This window comes from Sciurus carolinensis, chromosome 8, assembly GCF_902686445.1.
Source record: "Sciurus carolinensis chromosome 8, mSciCar1.2, whole genome shotgun sequence".
NCBI classification, from domain to species: Eukaryota; Metazoa; Chordata; class Mammalia; order Rodentia; family Sciuridae; genus Sciurus; species Sciurus carolinensis.
This window is the reverse complement of record NC_062220.1, coordinates 20690475-20704243: the sequence shown is the minus strand read 5'-3', so window position 1 is coordinate 20704243 and position 13769 is coordinate 20690475. Positions and strand designations below refer to the sequence as shown.

Sequence of the window (13769 nt, the reverse complement as noted above, 5' to 3'; positions counted from 1 at the left end):
ATTTCTCTTTCATTCTTCCAAATGTATTCTTCCTGATGTTTGATCTATAGGCTTCCTGCCATCACAAAAGGACAGTTTTGTGCTGATGCTTTCAGGATCACTAGAAATGAAAAACTGATGTTACAAACTTGAAAATGGTCAGCTATACCTCTGATATATTTTCTTTGGGTTGCAAATCCTTTCTGGGCTTGTGGAAAAGATCATAGCACTTCTCATAGAAAACTAACATAGGAATAAATGATGGTCTGGTTGACAAGACATGGGACAATTATCAAAGAAAGGAACGTACAGAAAAATTCTAACAAGTATGTGATACATAATTAAGGATAGAGAGGTGCTAACCAGGTGAGAACTGTACACTACAGACTGTAAAGGCAGAGAGAACAAAGCACGAGCAAGACTGGGAAAGACCGTGGCAGCCAGGCGTGACTGTAGACGGAGGGCTGTGTGCTGGAGAGGTGACACTTGGGAGGTGCAGCCAACATAGGGAGCAGTGACATAGTCGCCTTGTGTTTGGAGGGAACAATGAGGAGGAAGTTTGCCTGGTGCCGAGTCTACGTGGAAGGGAGTAGGAGATGATGTTGACTAGAAAGAGTCAGACCAACCAACAGAGTCTTTTCTGACAATGAGACTTGGAAATACAACATTGCACAGTAGAGAATGAGTCATTCATTATAAGTGAGCCAGAAAGCAGTGTTTAGGGAAGATTAATCAGACAGAGTAATAGAATATAAATGAATGCTTAACCTCCCACATTCCAGCAGTAAGTGGTATTTGTCCACACTTAACGTGAACCAGTTAAAGAAACCCAACCACCTCATTGAAATGCACTCTCAATAATATATTACTTTTTGTATTCAGTGATTAATTCATCAAAAATTATGTTCTTGTTAAAATTATACATATAATTAACAACTATTATAATAGATTATTTACAAAATAATTAGTATGGAATAAAGTATATTCATATGTTAGCAGAAAACTTAAATTTATGTTTTTTAGTTTCAAATTTGCATAAATTTTTTTTTGTAGAAAATTCCTAAGTGATAATAAAGTACTTTCAAGAAAAAGTAGCTCAGTGAGACCCTGTCTCTAAATAAAATACAAAATAGGACTGGGGATTTGGCTCAATAATCAAGTGCCCCTGAGTTCCACCCCTGGTACCCACCCAAATAAATTAATTAATTAAATTAAGTATATCCCATTAGGATAAAAATCATTGAGAAAGTGAAATATAAATAATACTCAAAGAGGAAAAGGAAGAAGAAAATATATATAACTGTTAAAAAAGAACTTTTTCATCAGTATTTTAAATATATAATGGAGGGTATAAAATAAAAATTGTGAGAGACACTGACCTTGGATATCTGTCTGAGACTGGAATTTCTGGGACATACATTTTGTATTTTCAGTTTCACAAAACCTAATTCCAAAGCAGTTATACAGTTGTTCCAATGTCTCACGTACTAAATGAGAATTTAATAGCATACTGTAAATATTAAAACTTAAATACTAAAAATGTCTTTAAATAATGACATTTTAAAAGCATTGCATTTCAATTTTGCTTTTATGTTTATGTTGAATGTCTATTAAATTTAAAACTTTGTTAAAAGCCCACTTTTTCTTATATCCAATTATGAGTACCCAGTATTTTCTCAGAAATAATAATGTTGATGAATTTTAATTAAAAGGAAAACATGTTATATAACCTGACTACAATAAGGTAAAGTGACTTTAGAATCTAAATCCCACTCGTAGTCATTTTTATAGTGTGGTTATTCATAATACCTTGACAGAAAATTTTTAAATTCTTGCAGCTTTGCATCTTATTCATCACAGGTGCTCTTTTCCTCAGTTTTTGATCCTGCCTCTCAATGTGTGATGTGACTGGAAGCTATGTGTATTAGTCTGCTTTATGTTGCTATAACAAAATACTTGAGACAACTAGCTCAACATAAAAGGTTACTTTGATTCACCATTCTGGAGGGTCCAGTCCAAGATCGGATGAGCCCGTGGCTTTGGACCTCGGCCATAGTAACACATCTTGGCAGGAGTGTGTTCCAGCATTTGTTAGCTATTTACAGCATCCACCAAGACACTGTGTAAGTGTGTGGAAAGAACTTAACCAGTTACTGATTCTACCTTTAATGAACTTATATTACAGATGAAGGATAGAAAGCGGAATATGGGACAAAGAAATAGATCATAATTTTATATATAATCTCCATAGCACTAATTTATTCAGAAAATATGGTAAGGTAGGTAAAGATGCCATGTATCAAGAGGAAGAAATTACTAGGGGAAGGAAGTGAACCAGGCTTGTGGGAAAAGAGGAGGATTCAGAGAGTATTGGGAAGGGAGGAAAGGAACCAGAGCAATGTCAAGCAAGTGGGGTGTGGGGAAAGGAAGAACAAGTGAATGAATGTTCAGCTGAAAGGAACACTGGAGTCAAACTGCAGGATCTTGAGTATCAAACTCCAGGATTGTGACCTTGTAAAATTATGTAGTGGAGAGTCACTGACTGTGTAAGTAGAGTACCAGGTGCAGACCTGTGCTCCAGGGAGATTTTCTGAGAATTTCGTAAGGCGGACTAGAAAAACAAGAGTGAGGAAGTAGAGGGGAGAGAAAGTGATCTCTGAATCGGGGGAAGGGAGGGAAAATGGAGGGGGGACAAAGAGCTCAAGAGACATTAAAGAGATGAAATTTTTAGATTTGACCATTAGTTGGCTGCAGAGAGTAAGGAAAAGTTAAGAAGAAACACTGGTTGAAATTAGCATTATCTTTTCTATTTGCTGTTTCTTTTTTTAAACATAAATTCAAGATCTCACATTTACCCATTAAATGTAATGTTATTTTTAACTCCTCATTGCAGTCTATTAAGGTATTTTTAAATCCTCTTTGTGTTGTCAAAAAAATCTTAGCTATTCCTCCAAATTTTATGTCATTCTTGATTTTAGAAGCAATCTTTTAGTTTCTTTATGCATGTCCTGGGGGGTGGAAGAAGTTCAACCTAGCAAGACAAAGTTGAGAAATTTGGGGGTCTACTTTTTGAGACTTCCTTTCAGATGGACATCTATGTATTACTCAGTATTTCAGGAGCCTCTTTGTTTTTCTAAAAACCTGGACTTTAGTTCAAGAGCAGACCCTGCAGCCCAAGTGTGAATACCTGCTTTCTATCTACTAGTTATATGAACAACTACTCAGTCTCTCTGTCTTAACTTCCTCATCTGCAAAAAGGGACAATGACAGTTCTTTTCTCAAAGGGGTGTTTTTAAAATGCCAACCTTTTTAGAATTGTTTTTTAGCAAAATAGTATGTTCCATGCACACGCAAAGCTGAGCTCCTGTTGTGTTGATAGCCATGGGCTGGTGGTGGTGACTGCCTTGACCACCACCTGTGGCACCCATATTTTTCATCTGCCCTATAAGAGGTTGTATCAGGTTATCTTCTGGTGTCTTCCCAATCCTAACCCTTTTAAGGCAAACACACCCTGCTGTGTGCCTCAGAGATGGGCATGTAAAAGCCAGCTGTGGACCATATTCCAGGTGTTTGTTCAGGAGCTTTCCCATCCTTTCACTTTTAGGACCTACTTCTCCCTGCTCTAGTGACCCAGCCTTAGGAATTCTCATTTTAGACAGTGTTATGGTTTGGATAGGAGGTGTCCCCCCAAAAGCTCATGTTAGACAATGCAAGAATGTACAGAGGTGAAATCATTAGTGTTATGGTTTGGATATGAGTTGCTCCTCCTGCCCGCATCCCACCCCTCCAAAAAAGCTACTGTGTTAGTGCAGGAATGTTCAGAGGTAAGGTGATTGGATTCTGAGAGTTCTATCAGTCCATCCTAGTCTGAACGACTGGGTGGTAATTATAGGGAGGTGGGGCATGACTAGAGGAAATGGGTTCCTGGGGGCATACCCTGGAAGGATGTGTCTTTCCTGTGGCCCTTTCCCCTCCCCTTCTCTCTCTCTGCCTCCTTGTCTCACCATGAACTGAGTAGCATTCGTCTGCTGTGCCCTTCCCCTGTGATGTGCTGCCTTACCTTGGACCAAGAACAATGGAGTTGACCATCTATGAACTGAGATCAGCAAAACTGTGAGCCCCAAATAAACTTTTCCTCCTCTAAGTAATCCTTGTCAACTATTTTCGTTGCAGTGATGAAAGGCAGGCTAACACAGGCAGCTCTTGAGAACAAAGTCGAGACAACCAAAAGCCAAATTTATCATTTTTTCTTTTAAATCAGGAAAGGAACAAAGTCATGTGTCTTGTTCTTTGAAAGATCTTCCTAGCTCTTGGATAAGACCACTTTCTCACTGTTCCCAGACTGTCTTTAATAATCTCTTCAGTATTTTGTCCATGATTCCAATTCACCCCATTTATTTAATTTACTTTCCTTTTCTTTTTTGAACCTCAGGGATTTGCTCTCAGGTGTTTTTCCTTGTCTGTTAAGATACCTCCAAGATTATCAACAGTAGTTCTGTGATTCCATGTTTAATTATTTCAGTATCCCAAGATAAATTGCCTGAATGTATTAAATCTGTTAAGATATTCTTTCCTCTCAGTGATTGTTAACACAGTTTATTATTTCATCCTTAAAACAATGATTTACTTCATTTCTAGGATTTCATTCATTCAACAAATGTTTATGGAGTACTCATATGAGAGTTTGTAGATACATTGATGAAAGAAGCAGATTAAACATCTGCCTTTATGTGGCTTACATCTAGTGGGATGGGAGAGGGGAGATAATAAGTAAATATAATACATAAACATAAAGAATTTTAGAAGATAATAAGTACTGTGGAGAAAAGAAATGGAATAAGGTAGATAACTCAGAAGTGTGGGAGAACGTAGTTAGAATTTTAGTCGGGTATTCCAAGGAGGCCCTGTAGAGTTGAGATTTGAGGAAAGGCTGGAAGGAGTTGAGGATGAATGAGGCAAAGTATCTGGAAAAACAGTACCCTGGCAGAGAACCAGGCGCTCAGGCAGGACTCTGCATGACGCTCTTCAGGAGCAGCAGGGTAGTCAGCATCACAGAGGCAGCAAGGAAGTGGGGATTAGAGGATGGCCATGGGGAACGGGGCCAGACCACAGTTGGGATGTGGAATTTTACTCAGTGAAAGGGGCCATGTAGGACTTGTGCCTGGAAGCAGCATGCTGTTAGTTACACTTTAAAATCTAAGACTGAGGATGGGCTGTAGGGAGACAAAGGCGGAAGCAAGGAGACCAATTAAGGGCTATTGTGCTAGTTGAGATAAGAAATCAAGCAACAGTGAGCAAAGTTTCCTGCAGATTGGACATAGGGTATGAGAGGAAGAAAGGTGTCAAAATGACTCTCAGGACTTTTTACTTCGGTCATGAAAAGGTAAGTGGCCAGCTATGGAGATGGAGAACACTGCATGTTTGGGATCAAGTAGGCCAAGAGTCAAATTTGGAGTATCTGTTACATATCCACTTGGAGATATGGAGTAGGCAGTTGGATCAGAAAGAGGGAGCTGTGGCCTGAAGATAGACACCAGCCATTGACATATACCTATTATGTAAGTGGAATTTAAAACCATGTTACTAGATGATATCACCACAAGTATACATACAGCACAAAAGAGAACTGTGGACTTTCAGATGTTTGCAGAATGAAGAAAGAACAAAGGACACTAAGAAGCAACAACCAGGGAAGAGAAGGGAAGTCAAGAGAAACCAGGCGAAGGAATAGAGAGAGGTAATCAGCTGGGTCAGTACTCCTATTAGGTTGTCATTAGAACAGAATGGACTGAGTGGAGATCTTAGTGACCATCATGAGAGCTATTTCTGTGGAGAGGGAGAGAAGGAAGGAAGGGGAGGTAGAGAAATTGTAAAGATAAGCAAAACTTTTATAGTGAGTTTTGCTGCAAAGAAAACACAGAAATGGGATGGTAGCTGGAGAAGTGAGGTCACATGAAGGTTTTTTTTTTGTTGTTATTATATGAAATGTTATTTTAAATAGGAGAAGTAAATGCATATATGTATGTGAAGAAAATGATTTGGGAGAAAGTTGTTGGTGTAGAAAAGAATAAGGAGAATTACTGAAACTGTGCTTTTGACTGGGTAAGTAAGCGTAGGATCTCAAGCACAAGTGGAGTGTTTGGTTTTAGGCAGAAACAAGAATAGTTTTTTCACTGTAGTCTATTCTACCTGTAGGAATTGAGTTATTTCTCTTTCATTTCTATTTACCGTTTTGTCTAAGCAGGAAGCTTTTGCCTCTTGTACTATCTGCTGGAACACGGGTTGTTTCTTTTGGTTGTTGGCATTTCATGGTCCTCATGACTATCCTGATTCTTTTCCAAGAGACTAGACCCCTTAACATCCCTCCTGACCAGTTTCTGGAATGGTGTACACTTTTTAGTACTACCAGAGTAGTACCAGAGTACTACACAAACAGGGAGTATCTGGGATTGATATACCATGGCTGCCGAATGACAGGCCTAGGTGGAATTTGTCTCAGGGTCTGGAAAAGTCATCTGTGAAGGCTTGAAGGGAATAAATAGAAACCCGTCTCTGTGCTTGTCAGACAGCAGTGCACAGGCATGCGCGCGCGCACACACACACACACACACACGGCACATAGCCCCGTGGTGCACGCTGCCTGTTTCTTAATCAGGTTTTCCAGGTCTAGGGAGAAAGTGTTTCCTTGTTGTATGAGTCTGAAGATTCGAGGTGTCCTCACTTCCTCTCTTTTCATTTATTGCTCTCCCCCGGATTGGCACCTGCTGAGGAGTAATTAGGGCAGTCCTAATTTGGACAGCCAAATTCTGATTACAGTGAGAGGAAAAACAGGAAATGTTCTAGTTTTGCTGCCAGCAAATGACTGATTTAAATAGAAAGCCATATACAATTCAAATGATCCAAAATGATATAACATTGGGGAAGGAGGAAGGGAGCAGGAAACATTGCAATCTGATTTTCTCCCCCGTGATTCTCAGCAGATATCTTTCACAGAAGTGATCAAATCCATAAGCTCACAATGCCCTCTGCTGAGAACTGGTTTCTTTTCCATTTACCACAAGAACCTGGCAGCCACTGGGAGTTTAGAGATCTGAGGAAGGTCAGAAAAATCTCACCTTCCTGAGAGGACCACACCGCAGAGAGATGGACTGTGGTAAATAATGATGTCATGTTACAAGCTTTGGGTAAAGTTTCCTAAGAGGGAAATGAGGACTAGGTGTCTTTTTCTTAATCAGTCACACCCCTTGGAGCTTAAAAGAAAACTCAGCTGTGAATTCTGCACTGCATTATCAATCAGGCAGTTGGTCCATTACTCTGCTGCTTCTAAGTTGAATGCTGCTCTCCCTTTGCTTGTCCTCTTTGCCCTGAGATACAAGCAGCAGCTTATGTGTCCCAAAGTAGTAATTGAATGATTAGAATCACAGTCTTCTGAAGTTTCTATCTGTTCTAATTTAGCATCAGTTCATTAATTTTTTTCAGGGTCTGACAGGGAATCCCCACCACTACCACCCAATAATTCAGCCTGGTAAAGAATACAAATAAAAACTGTACTCTTAGAAGTTCGATTGATAAAAGACACAAGCATGCTGTTTGGGAGGGATGATATCACCGTCTTCATGACTCACCTTTTGCCACTTCTTCAGAGAGGAGCTAGAACTTATGAAGAATGAGATAAGGGTACACTTGTGATCTCTGATGGTGGAAACCAGGTCTGGGCCAGGACTGGACACCTCATTGGCCTTTAGTTTGCTTGTTGAACGAATAGGAAATTGCCTCCATAATGAACAGGATGAGCAAGCAGCAGAGCAGCATCCAGGGACACCATGCATGGGGGAAAGGTCGAGGAATCAAGGTGACTAGAATGAATAGTGTGTTTGGGTGGCAATGAGTAGGAAAGGGGAGTTTTGAAAGTTTCCCATATAGGGTAAAAGGATACCGTCACAGGTTTGGGCCAGGAGGATAAAATGATCCCTACACTGTTTTAAGATCTCTGTGGCCCCATTGTGCTAATGAGCTGGAACTCTATGCTACTAGTTCAGGTTTCCTGTGTGACCAGAAGCTGCTGTCCTGCAGGAATGAGGGCCCAGCTTCGCTCACCTCGCCCACTCTGAACTTCAGAAGGGCTGACGTCAAATGCCAGGGGACCTTTCTGCAAGCGCCACACAGACTTGGATTCCGATCTGCCTGTTATAACTCTCTCCCCTACCTTATTGGCTCAATTCCCACTGATAGAGATATTCACTTTTATTAAATATTGATTAGATACAAATGAGCATTATAAAATATGGACAGTATCTCTTCCATAGAGGGCATCAGCAAGTGAGCTTTTATTATGTACTGCTATAATTTAATTTGTATAACTCCATTCTGATATTTATTCTATTGTATTAAAATTTAAATTTTTATGTATTATTTGATCAGTTATGTGTTCCTCTCTCTAGAACATTATTTTTCAACCATGGGTTCACATCAGAATTATTTGAGGAAATTTCAGATACACTTACAGGCTTTCCCACATTAGGCCTTCTTACAGGCCTGGAGTAGTGTGGTTTTAAAATGTCCCCAAAGTGACTCTCATGTCTGTTTCTGGTTAGAAATCACTGTGGTGTACCTCAGTTATAAGAAGGAGGTTATTATGAGGTTTTACACAGTTTTCTCCATTATCTAGCATGGTGTTTCTACATGGGCTTCCACTCATGTTTATTGATCGAGTGACCTTCACTTGACTTCTGCAGTGCACATTGGCTTCTGTCCTGGCCCAATATAAATGTGTCTCCCTAACCACATGCCCTAGAAATTCCATAGCAAGTAGCCGGTCCTCACTTCCCCTGCCCAACTCTGTCTAGCAAGATCTAATAGGAGTCTCTTGCAGTAACCTTGATGTGCAGTAATGAGGACCTGGACTAGAATGGAAATAAATACTCAATAACACTGTGTGCAAGGGACTTTTTAGTCATTAGCTTTATCTAGTCAGTCACAACCATTCTGTTAAATTGGATTTTTTTTACCTTAGAGATGAGGAAGCAGAGGTTCAAAAAGGTTAATAATGTGGCAAAGGTCACGAGTATGAAAGTGTGCATTAGAAGCTAAGTCCAAAGAAGAGGCAATGGAATTCTAGAAGAAAAAGGAAACCTGAAAAATGTTTCAAATGGTTTAGAGAGACAGTATAATAGTGAGAAGCACAGACTCCATTATAATAGACATGGACCCACTTCAAGCTCATCCTCACCAGCCAGTTGACCATAAGAAAGTTCCTGACCTCTGTGCCTGTGTATTTCATCTTCCAAATAGGAATAATGATAGTATCTACCACCAGATATTGTTATGAGGATAGTAAGAGTTTATATATGTAAAGTACTTAGACAAAGTCCTAGTTTATGGTAAATAATAAGTGTTGGCAAGTATTGTTTTTGTTGCTTTTTGGGGTATTTTGTTGTTACTTACTTTTAAAGTAATTCATTGGTAATATTGTTGATATTTGCCAATAAGATGTCACAAGAAAAATATTCTTGTGACTTCTGTTATTTTGCTGGTGCTTTGTGCTTTAATTGTGTCATTCCATCATTCCATCTGTTACTTTATTTAACAACTATTGATTCTAAATTAAGACAAGGAAATCACAAGAAAAGAAACATAGATACAGAAATTCTCAGCAAAATAACTAGCAAATCAAATTCTGCAACATGTTAAAAGGATCAAGTAGAATTTATTCCTTGGAGGAAATGCTTCAACATACACAAATCAATGAATGTGGTTCATCACATTCACAGAGTAAAGGACAGAAACCTTATCATCATCTCATTAGGTACAGAAAAAACATTTGACAAATTCAGTGCCCTTTCACAGTAAAATAGTAAACAAATGAGGTATAAAAGGAATATACCTTAATGCCATATGGGCCATTCATGATACATTCACAGCTAATATACTCAATAGTGAACAACTGAAACCCTTTCCCCAAAGATCTGGAAGATCAAGGTGAGGATGCCCACTCTCATCACTTCCATTCAATGTAATAGTGGAAGACCTTCCTGGGCAATTAGGCAAAAGAAAGAAAAGGTATACAAATAGGAAAGAAAGAAGCAAAACTGTTGCTGTTTGCTGATGACATGATCATATAGACAGAAAACCCTTTAGATTCCACCAAAAAACCATTCAAACTAATAAAAGAATACAGTAGAATTGCAGGGTATAAAATCTACAAACAAAAACTAGTAGTATTTCTATACACAAATAATGAATATTCTGAAAAAGCAAACAAGAATACAATCTCATTTACAGTAGCTACTTTAAAAAATACTTAGGAAGAAATTTAACCAAGGCAGGAAAAGACCTACACACTGAAGACTGTAAAACCTTTGTGAATGAGGTTGAAGACACAAGTAAGTAGAAAGATAACCTCTGTTCATGGATGGAAGAAATGAATACTGCAAATATGTTCATACTTCCCAAAGTGATCTACAGACAGATTCAGTGCAATCCCTACCAAAATTCTTGTTTTTCATAGAAATAGAAAACAATTCTAAAATTCTTAGGGAACCACAGAAAACCCTGAATAGCCAAGGCAATCGTTGATTAAAGAACAAAGGTGAAGGCATCACATTACCATACTACAAACTACAGTAACTAAAACAGTATAGTGCTGGCATAAAGCTGATGGAATGCAATAGAGAGCCCAGAAATGAATGCAGGCTTGCACCAGTAATCTATTTTTGACAAAGGTTCTAAGAATACACATTGAGGAAAGGATAGATTATTTGACAATGTTGTTTAGAAAACTGGATATTCATATGCGACAAAGGAATTTGGATTCTTATCTCATACCATGTACAAAAATCAACCCAAAATGGATTAAAGACTTAAGTGAGATCTGAAACTTTAAAACTAGAAGAAGAAAATTTGGTATTAGTGTAGGCAATTATTTTATATATATTTGACCAAAATGGAGACAACAAAAGCAAAAATAGACAAATTAAATTACATCAAAATAAAAGGGTTTTTCACAAAAAGGAAACAAAAGTGAAGAGACAACCTACAGATTGGGAGAAAATATTTACAACCCATACATCTGATAAGTAGCTAACATCCAAAAGATATAAGGACTCAAACAACTCTGCAAAGAAAACAATTAATCAAATTTAAAAAACAGGCTTTGGGAGCTTGGGATGTAACTTGGAGGTGGAGCGATGCCTAGCATGCATGAGGCCCTGGGTTCAATCCCCAGCAGCACCAAAATGAAAAAAGAAAAAGAAATGGGCAAGGGACCTAAATAGACATTTCTCAAAAGAGGACTATTTTAGTCAGCTATTTTTTGCTGCTCTAACTTAATGATCTGACCAGCGCAATTACAGATGAGGACAGGTTTATTTGAGGGCTCATGGTTTCAGAGGTCTCAGTCCACAGAAGGCCAGCTCCATACCTCGGGACTCGAGGTGAGGCTGAACATCATGGTGGGAGAGGGTGCTGGAGGGAAGCGGCTCACATCAGGGTGATCAGGAAGCAGAAAGAGACTCCACTTTTCACATAGAAAATCTATACCCCATAGCCACGCCCCAATTCCAGTCTCCTCCAGCCACACCCTACCACTTCAATTAATTCCATCAGGGATTAATTTACTGATTGGGTTAAATCTCTTACAACTCAATCTCCTCTGAACCTTCCCTGCATGGTCTCACATTTGAGCTTTTGTGAGACACCTCACATCCAAACCATAACAAGGACATATAAAGGACCAACAGATTGTGGGGGAAAAAAATTCAACATCACTAATCATAAGGAATTGCAAATTAAAATCACAAAGAGATATTACTTCACACCTTTCACAGTGGCTATTACCAAAAAGATGGAAGTTAAGTGTTGGCAAGGATGTAGAGAAAAGGGATTCCTTTACACTGTTATGAGAATGTAAATTAGTACAGCCATTATGGGAAACTCTAAATGGGAGTTTCTCCAAAAAATTACAAATAGAATTACCATATGACCCAACAATCCCAGTTTGGGATGTTTACCCAAAGCATTCGAAATTAGTACGTGAAAAAGTGTCATGATCACTGTAGCACACTGCTCACAATAGCCATGTTATTGAGTCAACCATAAACCTCCATCAACAGATGAACGAATAAAGAAAATGTGGTTATACAAGGGAAAGGAAATTACCACATTATACTATTTTGTCAGGTACATGTATGAGTATATAACAATGAATTCCATTATTATGTGTAATTACAATGCACCAGTAAAAAATGGAAAATGTGGTTATATATGCACGATGGAATACTATTCAGCTTTCAAAATGAAAGTTCATCTTTTGTGAAAACATGCATGAAATTTGCAAACAATATGATAAGTGAAATAAACCAGACATAGGAAGACAAAAACCTTATGTCCTCACCTATGTGTGGAATCTGCAATAGATTCAAAGAAGCAGAGGGTAGAGCAGTGGTTACCAGATGTTTGGGAGAAGGGGATGAAGAGATGTAGGCACAGGTGCAAAGCTTCTATTAGACCAGGGAATGAGACTTTTTTGTTTTAGTATTTTATAATGTGATGAAAATTGTAAATAATAATGTATGTTCAGAATAATTAAGAGAATAAATTTCTAACATTCTCACCACAAAACAAGTATCTGTAGTGATTTGTTAGATTGATTTAATTTTTCACATTATAGTCATCAATCATAACATTACTTTGTATCCTGTAAATGTATATATGGATATAATTTGTTGATTCACAATTTAAAAATAAAATTTTTGAATAAATACATAATTATTTATTGAGGGTTGGGGTAGAGAAATGAGTCAGCTAGGTGAGGTCTTGCCTTCATGGATTTTACATTCTAATGGAGGGAGAGAAGATATAAGTGACAAATGAAAGAACAAAATAGATTTGTCAGGATTGAAGATGATGTGATTTAAACAACAACAATGAAAAGTTTCTGAGTGAGGGGCAGCATCAGGAAAGACCTCACCGAGGATTTAATGTTTGAGCTCATCCTTAAATTCTGAAGGATGAGAAGGAGCCACATGGAGAGGAAGAGGAAGGAGCAGGCAGAAGATAGGAGCTAACTTACAGCTTATGTGAAAGCAGGCAAATTGAGCAGAATAGACTGAGCAGAGATTGAATGCAGAATGAGGTTAGACAGATGCAGAGGTCAGATCATTTGGGTCTTTTCTGGCTATAAGAGAATTATGTGGGAGCTTTAAAAATACCAGCTCTGAGCCCCACTTCAGAATGTGAAAATGATATATTTTAAAAATACTTCTCCAGTATTTTAATGTGCAGTGAGGATTAAGAATCACTGATGAAGGATCTTGAGACCTGAAGTTATGAATTTCATTCTAAGTGCAATGGGAAGACATGCAAGGTTTAAACAGGGAGCTACCTGGTTTAACATCTGTTTATAAAGATCTTAAGGATATTCAAACACAGAATGTATTTAAATTTGCTTAGCACAAGAAAAGTCTGATCAATGACAGCTGACACAGATTATATTAATTCTTCATCCACTGACTATGCTACAATATAATTCTTTATTTTCTTGGACTTTTATTTATTTATTTTAATTGTCAATGGATATTTTATTTTATTTACATGTGGTGCTGACTATTGTGAATCCAGGGCCTCACACATGGCAGGCAAGTGCTCTACCACTGAGCCACAACTCCAGCCCCTTTTTCTTGAACTTTTAAATGTCCAACAATTATGACTCTTCACATGAGAACTTGTCTATTTAAAGATTGCTATTAAATTATTTCCAAGAGGGCTGGGGAGATAGCTCAGTCGGTAGAGTG

The 13769-nt window shown here is 38.2% G+C and overlaps 1 protein-coding gene across 1 annotated transcript in view; it reads left to right on the top strand.

Moving 5' to 3' along the window:
* Exoc4 (exocyst complex component 4) overlaps positions 1-13769 on the top strand; it is a 778625-nt gene that overhangs the window by 618076 nt on the left and 146780 nt on the right. The gene's annotated exons all lie outside the window — the stretch shown is intronic.